The following is a 17,509-nucleotide window of genomic DNA, read 5'->3' as shown; positions in this document are numbered from 1 at the left end:
TTCAAGTTTCACAAATGGAACCAGCATAAGGATGAAAGCAATGCTGATTATTTAACAGAACTGCGCAAACTATTGAAACACTGCCAGTTTGGAGCGGGACTGGCAGATACCTTAAGGGACAAGCTTGTGTGTGAGCTTCAAAGTGAAGGAACCCAGAAATGGCTTTTATCTGAAAAGGACCTTACGCTGGAAAAGGCTTTCAGCATTGCGGTATCATATGAAGCAGCAGCACGGGGCACTGCAGAGATACAACAGAGACCGCAAGAATATGGCACAAACGAAATGTCATATGAAACAGAGAAGTGCTATCGCTGCGGCAGAACAACACACGACCAGAATGATTGCTGGTTCAAAGACAAAGTGTGCAGACAGTGTGGAAAAGTAGGACACATAGCACGAGTCTGCAGGTCGGGAAAGAAAACCAGCAATAAGAAACCTACCAAAGAAAAGTACAAGAAGGTACATAAGATGACGGAGAATAGTTCAGACGAACAAAAGAGTGATAACGACTCCGAAAGCAGGGAACTGAGTTGTCTGAAACTACATAATGTGATCACAATGGAGGATCACCGAACCATTTGGGTCACTCTCAAGATAGCAGGAGTCCAGGTAAAGATGGAATTGGACACAGGATCAGCCCTAACAGTCATAAACTGACAGGACTATGAGCGGCTATTCTCACACATACCACTGAGAGACACAAAAATTATTTTGAAGACGTACACGGGGCAAAAAGTCTACCCCAAAGGAAAAATAAGGGTGACCGTTATATATAACGGTAAGGAAACACCAAAACTAGACCTGTATGTATTACAAGATGGAGGACCACCATTACTGGGACGTGAATGGATCCGGAAAATACAACTGGATTGGCATTCCATACAGGCACTGACTGTGGCTGACAAAAAGGATGACGACGTCACACCTGGGCAACTGTCAAAGATCCTAACTGACGCGAAAGAAGTGTTCCAGCAAGGACTTGGAACACTAAAAAGCATGACAGCGATGATTAAAATTGAAGAAAACGCAAGCCCAAAATTTTTTAAGGCCAGACCGGTACCTTATGCGATCCGCCCAGCCGTCGAAGCAGAGCTGGAGCATCTGGAACGTTCAGGTGTACTGTCCAAGGTAGACTGGAGCGAGTGGGCTACACCCATCATCCCTGTGATGAAAAAGTCATTGAGCAGCACGCCTGGGGAACCAAGGAAGGTTCGCATCTGTGGGGACTTTAAGGTAACAGTGAACCCGGTCCTTCACACCGTACAATATCCACTTCCGCGGATTGAAGATATTTTCACCTCGCTATCTGGAGGGAAACGCTTCACTAAGATTGATCTGGCCCAGGCGTATCTGCAAATGGAGGTAGAAGAAGCATCAAAAAAATACCTCACAATCAACACCCATAAAGGTCTCTACCAATACAACTGGCTGGTATTCGGGGTAGCATCAGCTCCGGCTATTTGGCAGAGGGCAATGGAACAAGTCCTGCAAGGGATCCCAGAGACCCAGTGTTATTTGGACGACATCCTGGTCACGGACGAAAATGACAGTGATCACCTTGCCAACCTGGAGCAGGTGCTCACTAGATTGCAGGAATATGGGCTCCGAGCTAACCGCCCCAAATGCGAGTTCTTTAGAAAACAGATCTCGAATTGTGGCCACGTTATCGATAAAGAGGGGTTACATAAGTCCCCAGAGAAGATTGAGGCAGTAGTCAAGGCTCCAGCACCGGAAAATATGTCACAACTGAGGTCGTTCCTCGGGCTGGTAAACTACTACCATAAGTTCTTGCCAAATTTGTCTACAATACTACACCCACTGAACACCCTACTGCAAACTGGGGTGCCATGGAAGTGGAGTGACGAATGTAGACGAGCTTTCCAGAAGAACAAAACACTAATCACATCAAAAGAGTTATTGGCCCATTACAACCCAGCATTACCAATTCGGTTGGCATGTGATGCGTCACCCTACGGCATTGGAGCGGTGCTGTCGCTCAAATTCTCGGACAGCTCAGAGAGGCCAATAGCCTTTGCGTCACGATCACTAACCTTAGCCGAGCGTAACTACGCCCAGATTGACAGGGAGGCCCTCAGCCTAGTGTGGGGAGTGAAAAAGTTCAATCACTATCTGCACGGGCAGAAGTTCACCTTGCTGACGGATCACCAGCCTCTTGTCTCCATTTTTAATCCGAAGAAGGGCGTTACGGTTATGACTGCGCAACGACTACAAAGTTGGTCACTTTTTCTAGGGGCGCACCACTATGAGATTGAATATAAAGGCACAAAACAGCATGGAAATGCTGATGGGCTATCACGCCTGCCACTGCCTACTGCGGAGGAAGCACCAGCAGTGGATCCTGTCGAAATATTCCATTCGATTATAGTTGAATACCTACCGGTAACTAATGCTTGTATTGAAAAGGAAACCTGAAATGACCCGACACTGTCTCGGGTATATGATTTGACGGTGAAGGGATGGCCAGCACATGGCGACTCACTGTTGCCAGCATTCTCGACAAGGAGAGAACAGCTGTCAGTGTGCTGGGGGACCTTGATGTGTGGATCCCGAGTGGTAATTCCACCCAAGTTAAGGGATAGAGTGCTCAATGAGCTTCATGAGGGTCATCTGGGAGGGGTAAAAATGAAAAGCCTAGCCAGGGCTTATGTGTGGTGGCCGGGAATCGATAAACAAATCGAGGACCTGACCAAGAGTTGCTCAGGATGCCAGAAAGTCCAAAATGCACCACCAGAGGCCCCTCTACACCCATGGGGGTGGCCCTCATCTCCATGGCAACGGGTGCATATTGATTTTGCTGGTCCATTCATGGACTCAATATTTTTAATAGCCGTGGATGCGCACTCGAAATGGCCTGAGGTCATCAAAATGTCCTCCACCACCACGGAGAAAACTATTGCAGTCCTACGGACCATTTTTGCCAGGAATGGCTTGCCAGAACAGATTTGCTCCGACAACGGACCACAGTTTGTGTCCGAAGAGTTCCGGAGGTTCTTGAAAAAGAATGGGGTAAGGCATTACACATCCGCCCCGTATCATCCAGCCACAAATGGATTGGCTGAGAGGTTCATACAAACCTTTAAGAAGGCAATAAAGGCTATGTACAATGACAACATTCCGCTGCAGCACAAGGTGGACAATTTCCTGTTCGCCTACCGGAATGCGACACATGCAGTCACCAACCAGGCCCCAGCCATGATGTTCTTTAACCGAAGGTTAAGATCTCGCCTGGATTTGCTCAGACCAAACGTACGAAGAGATGTTGAGAGTAAGCAATTCCAGCACATCCATGAGAAGCCAACAAGGAGCTTCAATGTAGGGCAACCAGTCTTGGCCCGCGACTACCGAACAGAAAAATGGCAGCCAGGAACGATATGCACACGACAGGGCCCACTAATGTACACAGTGGACGTTGGGGAGAGCATCGTGAGACGCCATGCTGACCAGATTCTAGAGTCACAGGAACAAGTCAACCCCATGCCTCGCCCATACGTACCTGGTGATGAACCCAACGTACAGGTCGCATCTACCCCAGAAACAGTAGCATCGGAAGCTGATGAACCAACCGACGACAGGGGGCCAGAATCGCCTCCGCACCAAGAGCAAGACACTTGGGAAAGGCGCTATCCAGAAAAGATCAGGAAGCCTCCCCAAAGACTGAATATATAAATAGACTATTTTCAGCTAATGTTGCATGTTAAAAGTGTTAATTGTAATTAGTTTGATATTTAATTGTTAAATGAGTGTTATGGTACTGTTAATCTAAAAGGGGAGGAATTGTAATGTATGTACCTTTAAGTGGGGAACTATCTTTTACAGCTCATGTATACTGCAGTACCGGCAGTGACCACACCTGTATATAGCCTGAGTAGTAATCTGTACAGATCAGTTCCACTGTGAGCCACATTGAGTAAACACCTGTTGTACCGTTCTCCGCAGTCTGTGTCTTATTATACACGGACGCAACAATGACCTTACCATTGCTGTCCCGAACGGGGTCGGCCTCTCCAGAGGCGACGGGACCGATCACCTGCTTTGCCACAATCTTGTGGACGCGCTCCTCAAGATCGCTGAGGGGTTGCAGTTGAGGTCGTCCTCCACCCGTCCGTTGCTGCTGTCTCCTATTATGAGATAGCTTGGCCTGCAAGAAAAAGGATGGCGTCTGAGTAAATACACAACCATGGCCTTGCCTGATGTGCCTCCCATAATTGAATAGCCCTTACTGTATGCAAGGTGTGGAATGTGCATGTGTGTTTCATGAGAGGGCCATAGGTGTTGGATGAATGTTGGGCATTGGGGTTTTAAGTCCCACTGGCCATAGAATGAGGTTGAAATGTAGGGATGGAGAGGTATTGAAAAAAAGCCACTCACCCTGACGACCCGAGTGAGGTCGTTGAACCTTTTGCGACATTGAGTATGGGTCCTGGGCACCATGCTTCTGCACTCCACCGCGCCAACCAGAGCCTCCAAGGCCCGCTCGCTGAAGCGCTGAGCTCGTTCTCTCACCCTCTCCATAGTCCTTGGCTGGAAAATGTAATCACAGGTCTCTCCAGGTCGAGATTCAAGGCTCCAATGAGCAGGGTGTGGCTGGAGAGCAAGATCGACCCTCCCCTTTAAGAACTGTCCCACGTCAGTGTGTCTGTGTTCCATCGCTAACTGACATCACCTGCGCTGCGCCCACGCTTTGAGTTAGCGCCTCGCTCCTCCGCCTTTGCTCCTTAAGACAGGTGTGCAGCGCCTGATTTAGTGCTCCAATCACCTCCAGGGGCGATAGAAACCAAGTTTGCAGTCGGAGGCGATAATTAGCGGCAGGCGCTAAACTTTGCACCCGGCTGATAATTGCGCCCCAAACGGGGCGATACCGAATTTCTCTCCCTATGGGCCATACTCTATGGGGTGTAATTTTGGTAAAAAGCCCAAATGGACTATCCTTCAAAAAATGGACTAGAAAACAATTAAAGAAAGACGAAAGACTTGCATTTATATAGCGCTTTTCACGACCTCTGGACGTCCCTAAGCACTTTACAGTCAATGAAGCACTTTTGAGATGCAGTCACTGTTGTAATGCGGCAGCCAATTTGCATGACTTGTTAAAAAAAAACTGTTGGAAATACTAGCAAACAATTTGGTCCATGGAAATTTCTTATTGCAGTGCACTCTCTCTCCCATTACAGCAACTGCTGTAAATGACACAACCCTGCAATTTTCACTTCCAGCTGACTTACTGCATCCTTCCCAACATTTGCCATAGCATATTTGCATATATATTTTATGAACCATTACTTTCTTTCATGGCCATTTATGTCCTGTGCTATTATTTTATGGCAATACTCATGCCTTAACTTTGTGCTCTTTTAAGTCAAGCAATTTCTTCTAATCTCTCACCAATTGATGGAGTTGCTGGCACCACACTGACTCTCCCAGTCACACTTGTTATGTCCTTTGCATATACAGGAGCTATCTTCTCTCACTAAATGTGTGTTCATTGATAATGGTTGTCAGTGTGTTTAGGACCTAGTTTGAAAATTGGCCATATCTCAGATTTAGTTGTGTCATTACCCTCAAATAGCTGCTCATTAGCTGCTTGCAAAGTGTTAGAGGATCATTTTATTGGTTCATTGTGATTGCTTTCTTTTTTCATAAAGTATGAAAATGTGCATTTCTCTCAATTTTAGAGAATAGAGCAAAATATAGCCCCAAGTGATTCAGCATTGCAGTGAGCAAATTGCTGTCAATGGGTTTTTGAATCATATTACATTACTATAAAAAAGTAAATGCCACATAAAAGAATTGAAAAGATGGTAGAGATTCCTCAGGCAGTGAGTTCCTTGTGCAATAATGTCTTTGAAGAAAGGGTTGAATGGGAGGAAAGGCAGAAAGGATGGAGGGAAAATTAGAGTGTGCGTCAACCTGACCTCATGCATCTCCCAGCAGATTGATTTAATAACCACTCTGTAAATAGCTCACCTGTCAGTCCTTTTAGATGTTTGAGCAAAGTTAATGGAAATAAAATTCCAGTAATGTAAAACAGGCTGCTGATTCGCTATTACCCGTTTTACACTATCACCTATCACCCACAAAGTCACAATTACCCCCAGTATTTGGTATGATTCAGGCTACTTTTCCATCTCAAGTTCTCTTAAGTTGTTAAGAATAACATTACTGAAAAACCACATTTCAAGGTTAGATCAATTGGAAATTCGACCCTTGTTTCGGCCTTGTTTATGAATGCGAAATTGGTATTGATTTAAATGAGACCCATCTCCGGGGAGAGTTTCATGATGATATTGATTCAGATACATGTCAGTATAAGTTAGGGGTGGACTCAGAACAAACTTCCTCTTCCCAGTTCCACTTGCTCATTCACTCTCAAGCCACCCACTGCATCAGCCACGTCGCTTGTTTCACGTGTCTCATTCCACCTGCCATCCATTTTTGGCTGAAGGTTAACTTTCGGTTTTAAAATGGAGCAGGGGACTCATCCATTGGCCTTCCGATCTGATCCTGCCGACTGCAATTTTAAATTGCAGACGCCAAGAATACCTGTCCGAAGCCGACAGGTGCAGATTGAATCCCGATGACGTCAGTGGGACCCGACTACCATTTTAACGTTGGCCTGAGTGGGAAGTAGATTCGGCCTCCCTGTCAGGCTGAAGCAGGTCGGTGGAGGCTGGAGAATAAGCTCCTCAATGTAAATGTATTTTTGATACTGAGCAGGAGTGCTCTTCCAGGCTATATAAGGAGAGTGTCGAGTTCCTCTGTCCCAGACTCCCCCGCCACCCCCCACCCCACTCCCACCTCCACTTTTCACAAACCTTTGACTGCTCCAGTACCCCCTCGTCCATCTCACCCTGACCCCACATTTACCTTGAGTCTGGCCAGCTAATTCCGAGCTTCACACTGACTTCCCAGCTGCCTTGGTAGGGAAGTTGGCTAGCTGCATGTTAATGAGGCTCTCATTGTTATAATCGGCTGGACCTCACACTGCCATTGCCAGAAGGGCCAGCTGCTCGCGAGGCCGCTTTCCTGCCAGGGATTTGAATTGCACCCTAAATCTCGGCCAGGTGGCCGCCCTAGTGAAAGTCAGCAACATAGCAAGAGCGACTCCACTCAACCTTCCCTCTTCCACTAAAATAGCAGAGGTGGTTAATGCAGTGGAAGATGAAGACTAACTACAGAAGGACTATTTGGGGAGGTAGGTGGACAATTCGCAGATGCAATTTAATATAAATATGTGTGAATTCATGCACCTAAGGATATGGAGCAGGCTGAAGGATAGCTGAACTAATGGGAAAATACTGACAAAGATGGATCAGGAAAGGGATATGGGAGTCTTTGTAGATAGGTTGCTCAAGCTATCAAGCTAATATTTGGTTACTGTTAAAAAAGCTAATAAAGGGGAATAGAGAGTAGATCAAGAGAAGTAATCCTACCACTAAATAGAGCGTTGGTCAGCGCCCACTTGGAATATTGTTTGCAATTTTGGAATAAACACTATAGGAAAGGAAGTAGATGAGCTGGAAAAGAGATACTAAAATGATAAGGAGACTAGAGAATAAAAGCTATGAGGATAGGCTCAAAGAATCAGGACTTCACTTTGGCGAGTCAGGCAGGCTGTTACAGGCGCGCACTCCTTCCCATCCAAACTCCCTGTATTTGTTATGCTCGGGCGATCCAATAGCCCTAGGCACAGGATCGAGAAAATCTTCTCCCATTACATTACTGAGAGAGTGGTCAGTGGAAGCTGGTAGGGCAAATAGCTTAGATCTCTTCAAGGTAAAATTGGACGAGCATCGTGAAAAGAAACACATTATCAGATACAGCTGCTAGGACAAAAGGAGGGCAGACTGAATGGATATAAGGACATTTTCAGCCTTGAGATATTTTATGTTCGCACGGAGGGAATTGTACCTCTTGGCTTTTTGCTCAGCAAACATGAAGACGGCAATGTTGCTTACTGATAAGAATATTTGGTGTACAAAACCAACGCTATAGTTATTCATGTTTTTGATGCCAATACACTGGAGTGACAATGAGCACTTTAGACATGATCCCAAACCATTTACAAATATATTAGCTAAGAGCAATTGACTGAGCACAGACACTGAATTATCTGCAAAAAATAATGGTTTGACTCAGTAATCATGATGACTTTAAAACATGATTGTAAACAAGATGGTGTGGAGATGCCGGAGTTGGACTGGGGTGGACAAATGTAAGAAGTCACACAACACCAGGTTATAGTCCAACAGCTTTATTTGAAATCACAAGCTTTCGGAGCGCTGCTCCTTCTTCAGGTGAAGTGGAGAAATGCATAAAGACACAGCTTATATAGTCAGAGAATCATGTCAGATGTTTACAGGTAACCTTTCCAACTGCCATTTATCGCACCTCGGCAGAGAGATAATCACAGCAGTCAAAGGTGTGAATGGTGTCCAAACAGGTCAGTCAGGGAAACATTACATCAAAGAACAATGAGGTGGGGTCACAAGGGGTCAAATATTGCAGATGCTGGGGTCTGTATGAAAAACAAAAAAACAGACAAAAAACATTTTTTTTTGGCTGGAAATCACAGCAGGTCTGGCCGCATCTGTGTAGAGAGAACAAGCCAATGTCGACTCGAGTCTGGATGACCCTGCATCAGGTGGGGTTACATGTAGCGTGACATGAACCCAAGATCTCGGTTGAGGCCGTCCTCATGAGTGCGGAACTTGGCTATCAGTTTCTGCTCGACGATTTTGCGTTGTCGTGTGTCTCGAAGGCCACCTTGGAGAATGCTTACCCGAAGATCGGAGGCTGAATGTCCTTGACTGCTGAAGTGTTCCCCGACTGGGAGGGAACACTCCTGCCTGGTGATTGTTGCGCGGTGTCCGTTCATCCGTTGTCGCAGTGTCTGCATGGTCTCGCCGATGTACCATGCTCCGGGGCATCCTTTCCTGCAACGTATGAGGTAGACAATGTTGGCCGAGTCACATGAGTATGTACCATGTACCTGGTGGGTGGTGTCCTCACGTGTGATGATGGTATCTGTGTTGATGATCTGGCATGTCTTGCAGAGGTTGCTGTGGCAGGGTTGTGTGGTGTCGTGGTCGCTGTTCTCCTGAAAGCTGGGTAATTTGCTGCGAACGATGGTCTGTTTGAGGTTAGGCGGCTGTTTGAAAGCGAGTAGTGGAGGCGTAGGGATGGCCTTAGCGAGGTGATCGTCGTCATCGATGACATGTTGAAGGCTGCGGAGAACATGGCGTAGTTTCTCCGCTCCGGGGAAGTACTGGACGACGAAGGGTACTCTGTTGGTTGTGTCCCGTGTTTGTCTTCTGAGGAGGTCTATGCGATTTTTCGCTGTGGCCCGTCGGAACTGTCGATCGACGAGTCGAGCATCATATCCCGTTCTTACAAGGGCGTCTTTCAGTGTCTGTAGGTGTCCATCGCGTTCCTCCTCGTCTGAGCAGATCCTGTGTATTCGCAGGGCTTGTCCATAGGGGATGGCTTCTTTAACATGGTACATGGTACATACTCATGTGACTCGGCCAATGTTGTCTACCTCATACGTTGCAGGAAAGGATGCCCCGGAGCATGGTACATCGGCGAGACCATGCAGACACTGCGACAACGGATGAACGGACACCGCGCAACAATCACCAGGCAGGAGTGTTCCCTCCCAGTCGGGGAACACTTCAGCAGTCAAGGACATTCAGCCTCCGATCTTCGGGTAAGCATTCTCCAAGGTGGCCTTCAAGACACACGACAACGCAAAATCGTCGAGCAGAAGCTGATAGCCAAGTTCCGCACTCATGAGGACGGCCTCAACCGAGATCTTGGGTTCATGTCACGCTACATGTAACCCCACCTGATGCAGGGTCATCCAGACTCGAGTCGACATTGGCTTGTTCTCTCTACACAGATGCGGCCGGACCTGCTGTGATTTCCAGCCAAAAAAAATGTTTTTTGTCTGTTTTTTTGTTTTTCATACAGACCCCAGCATCTGCAATATTTGACCCCTTGTGACCCCACCTCATTGTTCTTTGATGTAATGTTTCCCTGACTGACCTGTTTGGACACCATTCACACCTTTGACTGCTGTGATTATCTCTCTGCCGAGGTGCGATAAATGGCAGTTGGAAAGGTTACCTGTAAACATCTGACATGATTCTCTGACTATATAAGCTGTGTCTTTATGCATTTCTCCACTTCACCTGAAGAAGGAGCAGCGCTCCGAAAGCTTGTGATTTCAAATAAAGCTGTTGGACTATAACCTGGTGTTGTGTGACTTCTTACAGTAAACAAGATGGCCCCTGCTGTGTCGAGTTTCTTCAGGCTTCCAGGAAGGGAATAAGTTTGGCTCTGGGGGACTCCTGGAGATGTTTGCGTGAAACGGAGATACAGCATCTTGTACGAGTGTCACTGCTGCTGCATCATCAATCAGCCGCTTTGTGTGGAAGCAGCTTTAGCTGAATTTTCAGCTGATAGGTAAAGGGCTGCAATGTGCCTAATATTAAAATGAATATTGGAAATATCAAGATTACTAGTAAATTAACAAAATATTTGGGGTACTTTCAACATCACGGCCTATGAGGTAATCTGGCGGAGAGGATTGCTCGCTGGTTGTAGAACCTGCCCTCCACAGGTCAGAAAATCTAAGCTAGAATTATCTAGGTGACACAATCAATTTGTACAACAAATGTTTTATTCATTCCTGGGATGTGAGCGTTGCCTGCAAGGCCAGCATTTATAGAAACATAGAAGATAGGAGCAGGAGTAGGCCATTTGGCCCCTTGAGCCTGCTCCGCCATTCAATGAGATCCTGGCTGATCATCCAAATTCAGTACCCTGTCCCTGCCTTCTCCCCATATCCCTTGATCCCTTTAGCCTTAAGAAATATATCCAACTCCTTCTTGAATATATTGAATGAATTGGCCTCCACTGCCTTCTGTGGCAGAGAATTCCACAGGTTCACCACTCTCTGGGTGAAGAAATTCCTCCTCATCTCAGTCCTAAATGGCTTACCCCTTATCCTTAGACTATGACCCCTAGTTCTGGACTCCCCGGTCATCGGGAACATCCTTCCTGAATCTAGTCTGTCCAGGCCTGACAGAACTTTATAGGTTTTGATGAGATCCCCTCTCAATCTTCTAAACTCCAGTGAGTACAAGCCCAATCGACCCAATCTCTCCTCATACGTCATTCCTGCCATCCCAGGTATCAGCCTGGTGAATCTTCGCTGCACTCCTTCCATGGCAAGAACATCCTTCCTCAGATAAGGCGACCAAAACTGCACACAATACTCAAGGTGCGGTCTCACCACGGCCCTGTACAACTGCAGCAAGACATCCTTGTTCCTGTACTCGAACCCTCTTGCTACGAAGGTCAACATACCATTTGCCTTCTTAACCGCCTGCTGCACCTGCATGCTTACCTTCAGCAACTGGTGCACAAGAACACCCAGGTCTCTTTGCACTTCCTCTTCTCCCAATCTATTGCCATTCAAATAATAATCTGCCTTCCTGCTTTTGCCACCAAAGTGGATAACCTCACATTTATCCACATTATAGTGCATTTGCCATGTTTCTGCCCAATCACCCAACCTGTCCAAATCGTACTGGAGTTTCACGACATCCTCCTCACAGCACACACGCCCACCCAGCTTTGTGTCATCTGCAAATTTGGAGATACTGCATCCAATTCCCTCGTCCAGATCATTAATATATATTGTGAACAGCTGGGTCCTACGACCGATCCTTGCGGTACCCCACTAGTCACTGCCTGCCACTCGGAAAATGACCCGTTTATTCCAACTCTTTGCTTTCTATCTGCCAACCAGTTCTCTATCCAAGTCAATACCTTGCCCCCAATCCCATGTGCCTTAATTTTGCAAGCTAATCTCTTATGCGGGACCTTATCGAAAGCCTTCTGAAAGTCCAAATACACCATATCCACTGGTTCTCCCTTATCTATTTTACCAGTTACATCCTCAAAAAATTCCAGTAGATTAGTCAAGCACGATTTACCTTTTGTAAATCCATGTTGACTTTGTCCGATCCTGTCACTGCTTTCCAAGTACTCTGCTATTACATCTTTTATAATGGACTCTAGCATTTTCCCCACTACCGATGTCAGGCTTACTGGTCTATAATTTCCTGCTTTTTCTCTACCACCTTTTTTGAATAGTGGGGTAACATTAGCTACCCTCCAATCCATGGGTACTGTTCCAGAGTCTATCGAGTTCTGGACGATGACCAGCAGTGCATCTACTGTCTCCAGGGCCACTTCCTTAAGTACCCTAGGATGTAGATTATCAGGCCCTGGGGATTTATCGGCCTTCAATCCCGTCAACTTCCCCAACACCATTTCCCTACAAATACTGATTTCTTTCAGTTCCTCCCTCTCATTAGTCCCTATGTTCCCCGACATCTCTGGGAGGTTATTTGTGTCCTCCTTTGTGAAGACAGAACCAAAATATGTATTTAATTGGTCTTCCATTTCTTTGTTCCCCATTATAAATTCCCCTGATTCTGACTGCAAGGGAACTATGCTTGACTTCACCAATCTTTTTCTCTTCGCATATCTATAAAAGCTTTTACAGTCAGTTTTTATGTTCCCTGCAAGCTTACTCTCATAATCTATTTTCCCCCTCTTAATTAATCCCTTTATCCTCCTTTGCTGAATCCTAAACTGCTCCCAATCCTCAGGTTTGCTGCTTTTTTGGGCCAATTTATACGTCCTCTCTTTGGACCTTATGTTATCCCTAATTTCCCTTGTTAGCCACAGTTGAGTCACCTTTTTTGATTTATTTTTATGCCAAACTGGGATAAACAAATTCTGTAGTTCATCCATGTGATCTCTGAATGTTTGCCATTGCCTATCCACCGTCAACCCTTTGAGTGACATTACCCAATCAATTCTACCCAACTCGCGTCTCATACCATCATAGTTCCCTTTATTTAAATTCAGGACCTTAGTCTCTGAGTCAACTACTTCACTCTCCATCTTAATGAAGAATTCTATCATATTATGATTGCTCCGACCCAAGGGGCCTCGCACAACAAGATTGCTAATTAATCCTTTCTCATTGCATAATACCCAGTCTAAGATGGCCTGATCCCTAGTTGGCTCCTCGACATATTGGTCCAGGAAACCATCCCGTATACACTCCAGGAATTCCTCTCCACAGTATTGTTACTAATTTGGTTAGCCCAATCTATATGTAGATTAAAGGCACCCATGATGATTGCTGTGCCCTTATTGCACGCTTCTCTAATTTCCCTTTTAATGCCATCCCCAACTTCTGCATTACTGTTTGGTGGTCTATACACCACTCCCACTAATGTTTTCTGCCCATTGCTCATCCCTAATTGCCCTTTAGACGGTGAGCTGCCTAAATAAGTAGCATTTCAGAGGGCAGTTAAGAGTCAACCACATTGCTGTGGGTCTGGAATCACGGGCAGAATTTTGTCAATGGGGAGCTTTTGGAGGCGGGACTCCCACTTGTCAGGTTTTAGTCCCTCCTCCATTGACTTGTGGCCAGCCTACGCTATTTTCCCTTGATTGACCTTGTTAAGCCCGCCCAGCGGGCTCAGCAGGCCAATTAAGGGAAAGCTGGTTATAGGTGACGTCAGCGAGTGATGTTTCATCTGTCAAGAGCTTTTGACAGATGAAATGTCATCGTTTGAGAGCTCTGTGAAGCTGTCAAACACTGACAATCTGTCTTCTAAGTTGTGCCTTTACTCAAGACTCAATTAGAAAACCTTCCTGAGCAGAAAGCAGAAGGCTGCAGCTTTTGACAGTTAAGTGGCCATTTTGCTTTCTGTGCCTGTGAGCTGAGGGACTCCCGAGACCTGAAGGGAGGAAGCCTGCAGGAGAAAGTAAAGGTAAGTAAAATTTATTAAAACACTTTACACACACCTCACACACTTACCTCTGCACACATGCACCCATCACTCACCTGCACACCAGACATCTCGGCCCCTCCGACCCCCCGCAGACCGATGGCCCGCTTCGCTGACCCTGGTGAGGTTCGGAGCTGTCGGGAAGCCCACACTTCAGGGCTCAAAATAGGAATTCTTAAAAAAACTGGCAGTTAATTGGCACTAATCCCCTTCCCGCCTCGAGGAGATGGGACCTAGCGAGGGTCGGGTACCTGCCTCCTGATAAGATGGCACGGAGGCGGGTTGGGGGCGGGATGGGCACCCGCCCCCAGATTCTGCCATTTTCCTGGCAGTCCCGCCTCCAAACCCACCTCCCCAGGGCTGGCAAAATCACCCCCATATATAGGCCAGGCTGGGTAAGGATGGTAGATTTCTTTCTCTAAAGGACATTAGTGAACCAGATGGGTTTTTACAACAATCTGGTCGTTTCATGGTCACCATTACTGATGCTAGCTTTTGTATTCCAGATTTATTTAATTAACTGAATTTAAATTCGGCAGCTGCTGTGTTGGGAATTGAGCTCATCGTTCATAACTGGATCGTTAGTCCAGGCCTCTTGATTACTAATGCAGTAACATAACCCTTGTTGATGTGAAGTTGTTTAAAATTGATGGAGCGCATTCAAAAAGAGAATTGCAATTGTAAACCAAGCACTTGCTTTTAGAAACTACTGAATCTCTTTGTTGTTTGCCTTGGTCTTTGAAGCTTTGAATGAGCCTCACACCACACAGTTTACAGAATTCCATGAAGGAGAAAGATCTGTGAAACAGGCACTTTTTTTTGGTAATGACTTACAATGACTGCATATGCGTACAACTGTCTTGTAATGTCATTTTGTGGTCTTTGGGGTCAATTGTAAAATTCTTGTTTGGTTTTAGGTTTGGTTAAGCTCTAGAAACTCTGGCTTCATGTACACGCGGCATGTTATTTGATTCCAAAGCTGAGTGATAGTGAAAGATTTTTTGGGGAGAATTTTGTGACAAATTTTTAAAAAATTCATTCCTGGGATGTGGGCGTCGCTGGCAAGGCCAGCATTTATTGCCCATCCCTAATTGCCCTTGAGAAGGTGGTGGTGAGCCGCCTTCTTGAACCACTGTAGTCTATGCAGTGAAGGTACTCCCACAGTGCTGTTAGGGAGGGAGTTCAGGATTTTGACCCAGCGACGATGAAGGAACGGCGATATATTTCCAAGCCAGGATGGTGTGTGACTTGAAGAGGAACTTGGAGGTGGTGATGTTCCCAAAGTGATTTGGTCAGTAAAGGAAGTTGTATTTGTAAATAGGGCTGCCATCTACTCCCAAGTCCAAAATTACACTTTGACTTTTGTAAAAAAAAATGCATGAATTGTTAATGTAGTAATGGGTGCTAATTAGATTACTGATGCAGAATGAGACTAGGAAGTACTGGATGAGGCAGTGCACTGGCAGAAATCACACTTTATACACTGAACCAAATCCTTCCCCGCTAGGGTTTGCAGTTCTGCGATGTCCAATTATTGAAAATAATTAGCTCACTAACACACTGACAGTTGCAAGATATCCACTTGGATCCTGCGATTCCCTAAACAGTACGTTTCCAATCTCAGACAGCTTGTTACATTGTTACGTTGAGGTGGACTGTGAAGTGTTTCTCAAGAGTAAGGGATGAGATAATCAGAGAACAACCCAGCCTGTACCAGAACTTCTCACGGATGGTTCAAGAATGGCCTTAGTAGGTTTCTCGGAAAAGATAGTTTAGTTGCTTTCTTAGAATGGAATGCAACATAGAAAGAGAACCTGAGGGGAACAATTATAGAAAATATGCAGGAATATTTTTCTAAATAAATTGCTTTTTGTGCTATAAAATACCCATGACAACTGTATCAAGAATTGCTGAAATCGTGAGGTTCTGCTGCCGGCATAGAGCTGTGAGTGTGAGTGTGAGTGTGGTTCAGTGACAGGACTATATAATTATAACCTCAATTCTCCAACCTGCACTCGCTGCCAGCAAAGCTCCACACTGCCAACAGAGCCTCGTAATTTCAGCTTTCTGTTTTACATTTTAACAGAAGTCTGCTGTGTATTTGTCTTTATTTCTCTCTCTTAGATATAAATTCTGAAGAAACCGAATACATGAGCCTTCCTGACAGATTGATAAATGAAAGCACATGCATTTATATAGCTTTTCATGACCTCCCAAAGCAATTTACAGCCAATTAAATACTTTTGAAGTGGAGTCACTGTTGTAATGTAGGAAACGCGGCAGCCAATATGTGCACTGCAAGGTCCCACAAACAGAAATGTGATCATTGGCAGATAAACTGTTTTAGTGATGTTGGTTGAGGGATATATATTGACCAGGGCGCTGTGGAGAACTCTCCTGCTCTTGTTTGAAATAGTGCCATGGGATCTTTTACGTCCACCTCAGAGGTCAGACTGGGCCTTGGTTTAACGTCTCATCCGAAGAACAATTTTATTCAGGGAGTCCCTGATTGCAGCAGTTCATTTCCATCTGCACCATCCATTAGAAAAATTAACAGGAGAGAAATATGTAGGGCTGAAGATAATGGACATTATAGATCAAGGTGAATAACAGTTGCAATCACTCTCTGCTGTAAAGAAGCCAGTGAACATTTAGGAATTAAGACAGTCTTTGCTTCTTCATGTAAATAAGACAGTAAAGGAACCCATTCAACTTTTCTCCATTAATTTAAACGTAAGAAAAATCAGGCAGGCCCTTTTATAGGCTCGGACCTGCCAGACTTTCCAATTTTTGCTGCACTGAGGTGATCCAATGCACCTAGACCCAGAAATATTGCCCCGCTTCAGTCCAATGTTTATTCTCAAAAATTGGATGCAGGAATCTGAATAGACATCTAGGGGTCGATTTTCTGGCCGCCGTTGGGCGGCTTTCCAGGCGGCCGGGGGCCGAAAATCGGTGAAAAAGTGGGTCGGAACCCCCCCCGCCTGATTCCCCGCCCTGTGCGACTTTCGGACCACCGTTTCTACGCGACCCGCCTCAGTCCCGGCCGTCGCTGGCGGGACTGGTCGTCGGAGCAGTAATGAGCAATTATCTCCTTGTTGAGGTAGATTTTCCAGGGCCGATGCAACTTTGGGGCTTTCCCCACATCAAACACGCCTGCGGGGAACCCCGCTGATGAGAGCTGGCGTGAAAACAGTTGGCTTGCTTGCTGTCGGCTGCAGGTCAATGAGGGCTGAAGAGATTTAAAGAGGCAGCATTTGCAGGCTGCAGGACCTTATTGATGAAGGCTTGGGGGAACTTTTTGAAGGCTTAGGAACAGCTGTAGAAAGTTGGAGCCTCACACACTTCTCCAGTGTGAGCTCCTGGGAAGCCCCTCTCACCACCCTAACTCAGCGCCCCCTCAACAGAGGCATCTGCCAGAAGCATGGGACGCCTTTGGTAGCTTCCCTTCCTGGCATTAGAGGATCTCCAACAGCAGAGGCGGCAGCAGCAGAACCAGGAACAGCAGGATGAGCACCAGGAGCACCGGGCTGCTGCTCACTCACCTGAAGCTGCACAGGCCAGAAGGGGCCAGCGCTTGGAAGTGGCTTGAGAGCACCTTGCTGCGC

Source organism: Somniosus microcephalus, chromosome 6, assembly GCF_052327205.1.
Source record: "Somniosus microcephalus isolate GS21.2 chromosome 6, FLI_Smic_1.0, whole genome shotgun sequence".
Lineage (NCBI taxonomy): Eukaryota > Metazoa > Chordata > Chondrichthyes > Squaliformes > Somniosidae > Somniosus > Somniosus microcephalus.
Note: the sequence above shows the minus strand (reverse complement) of the source record.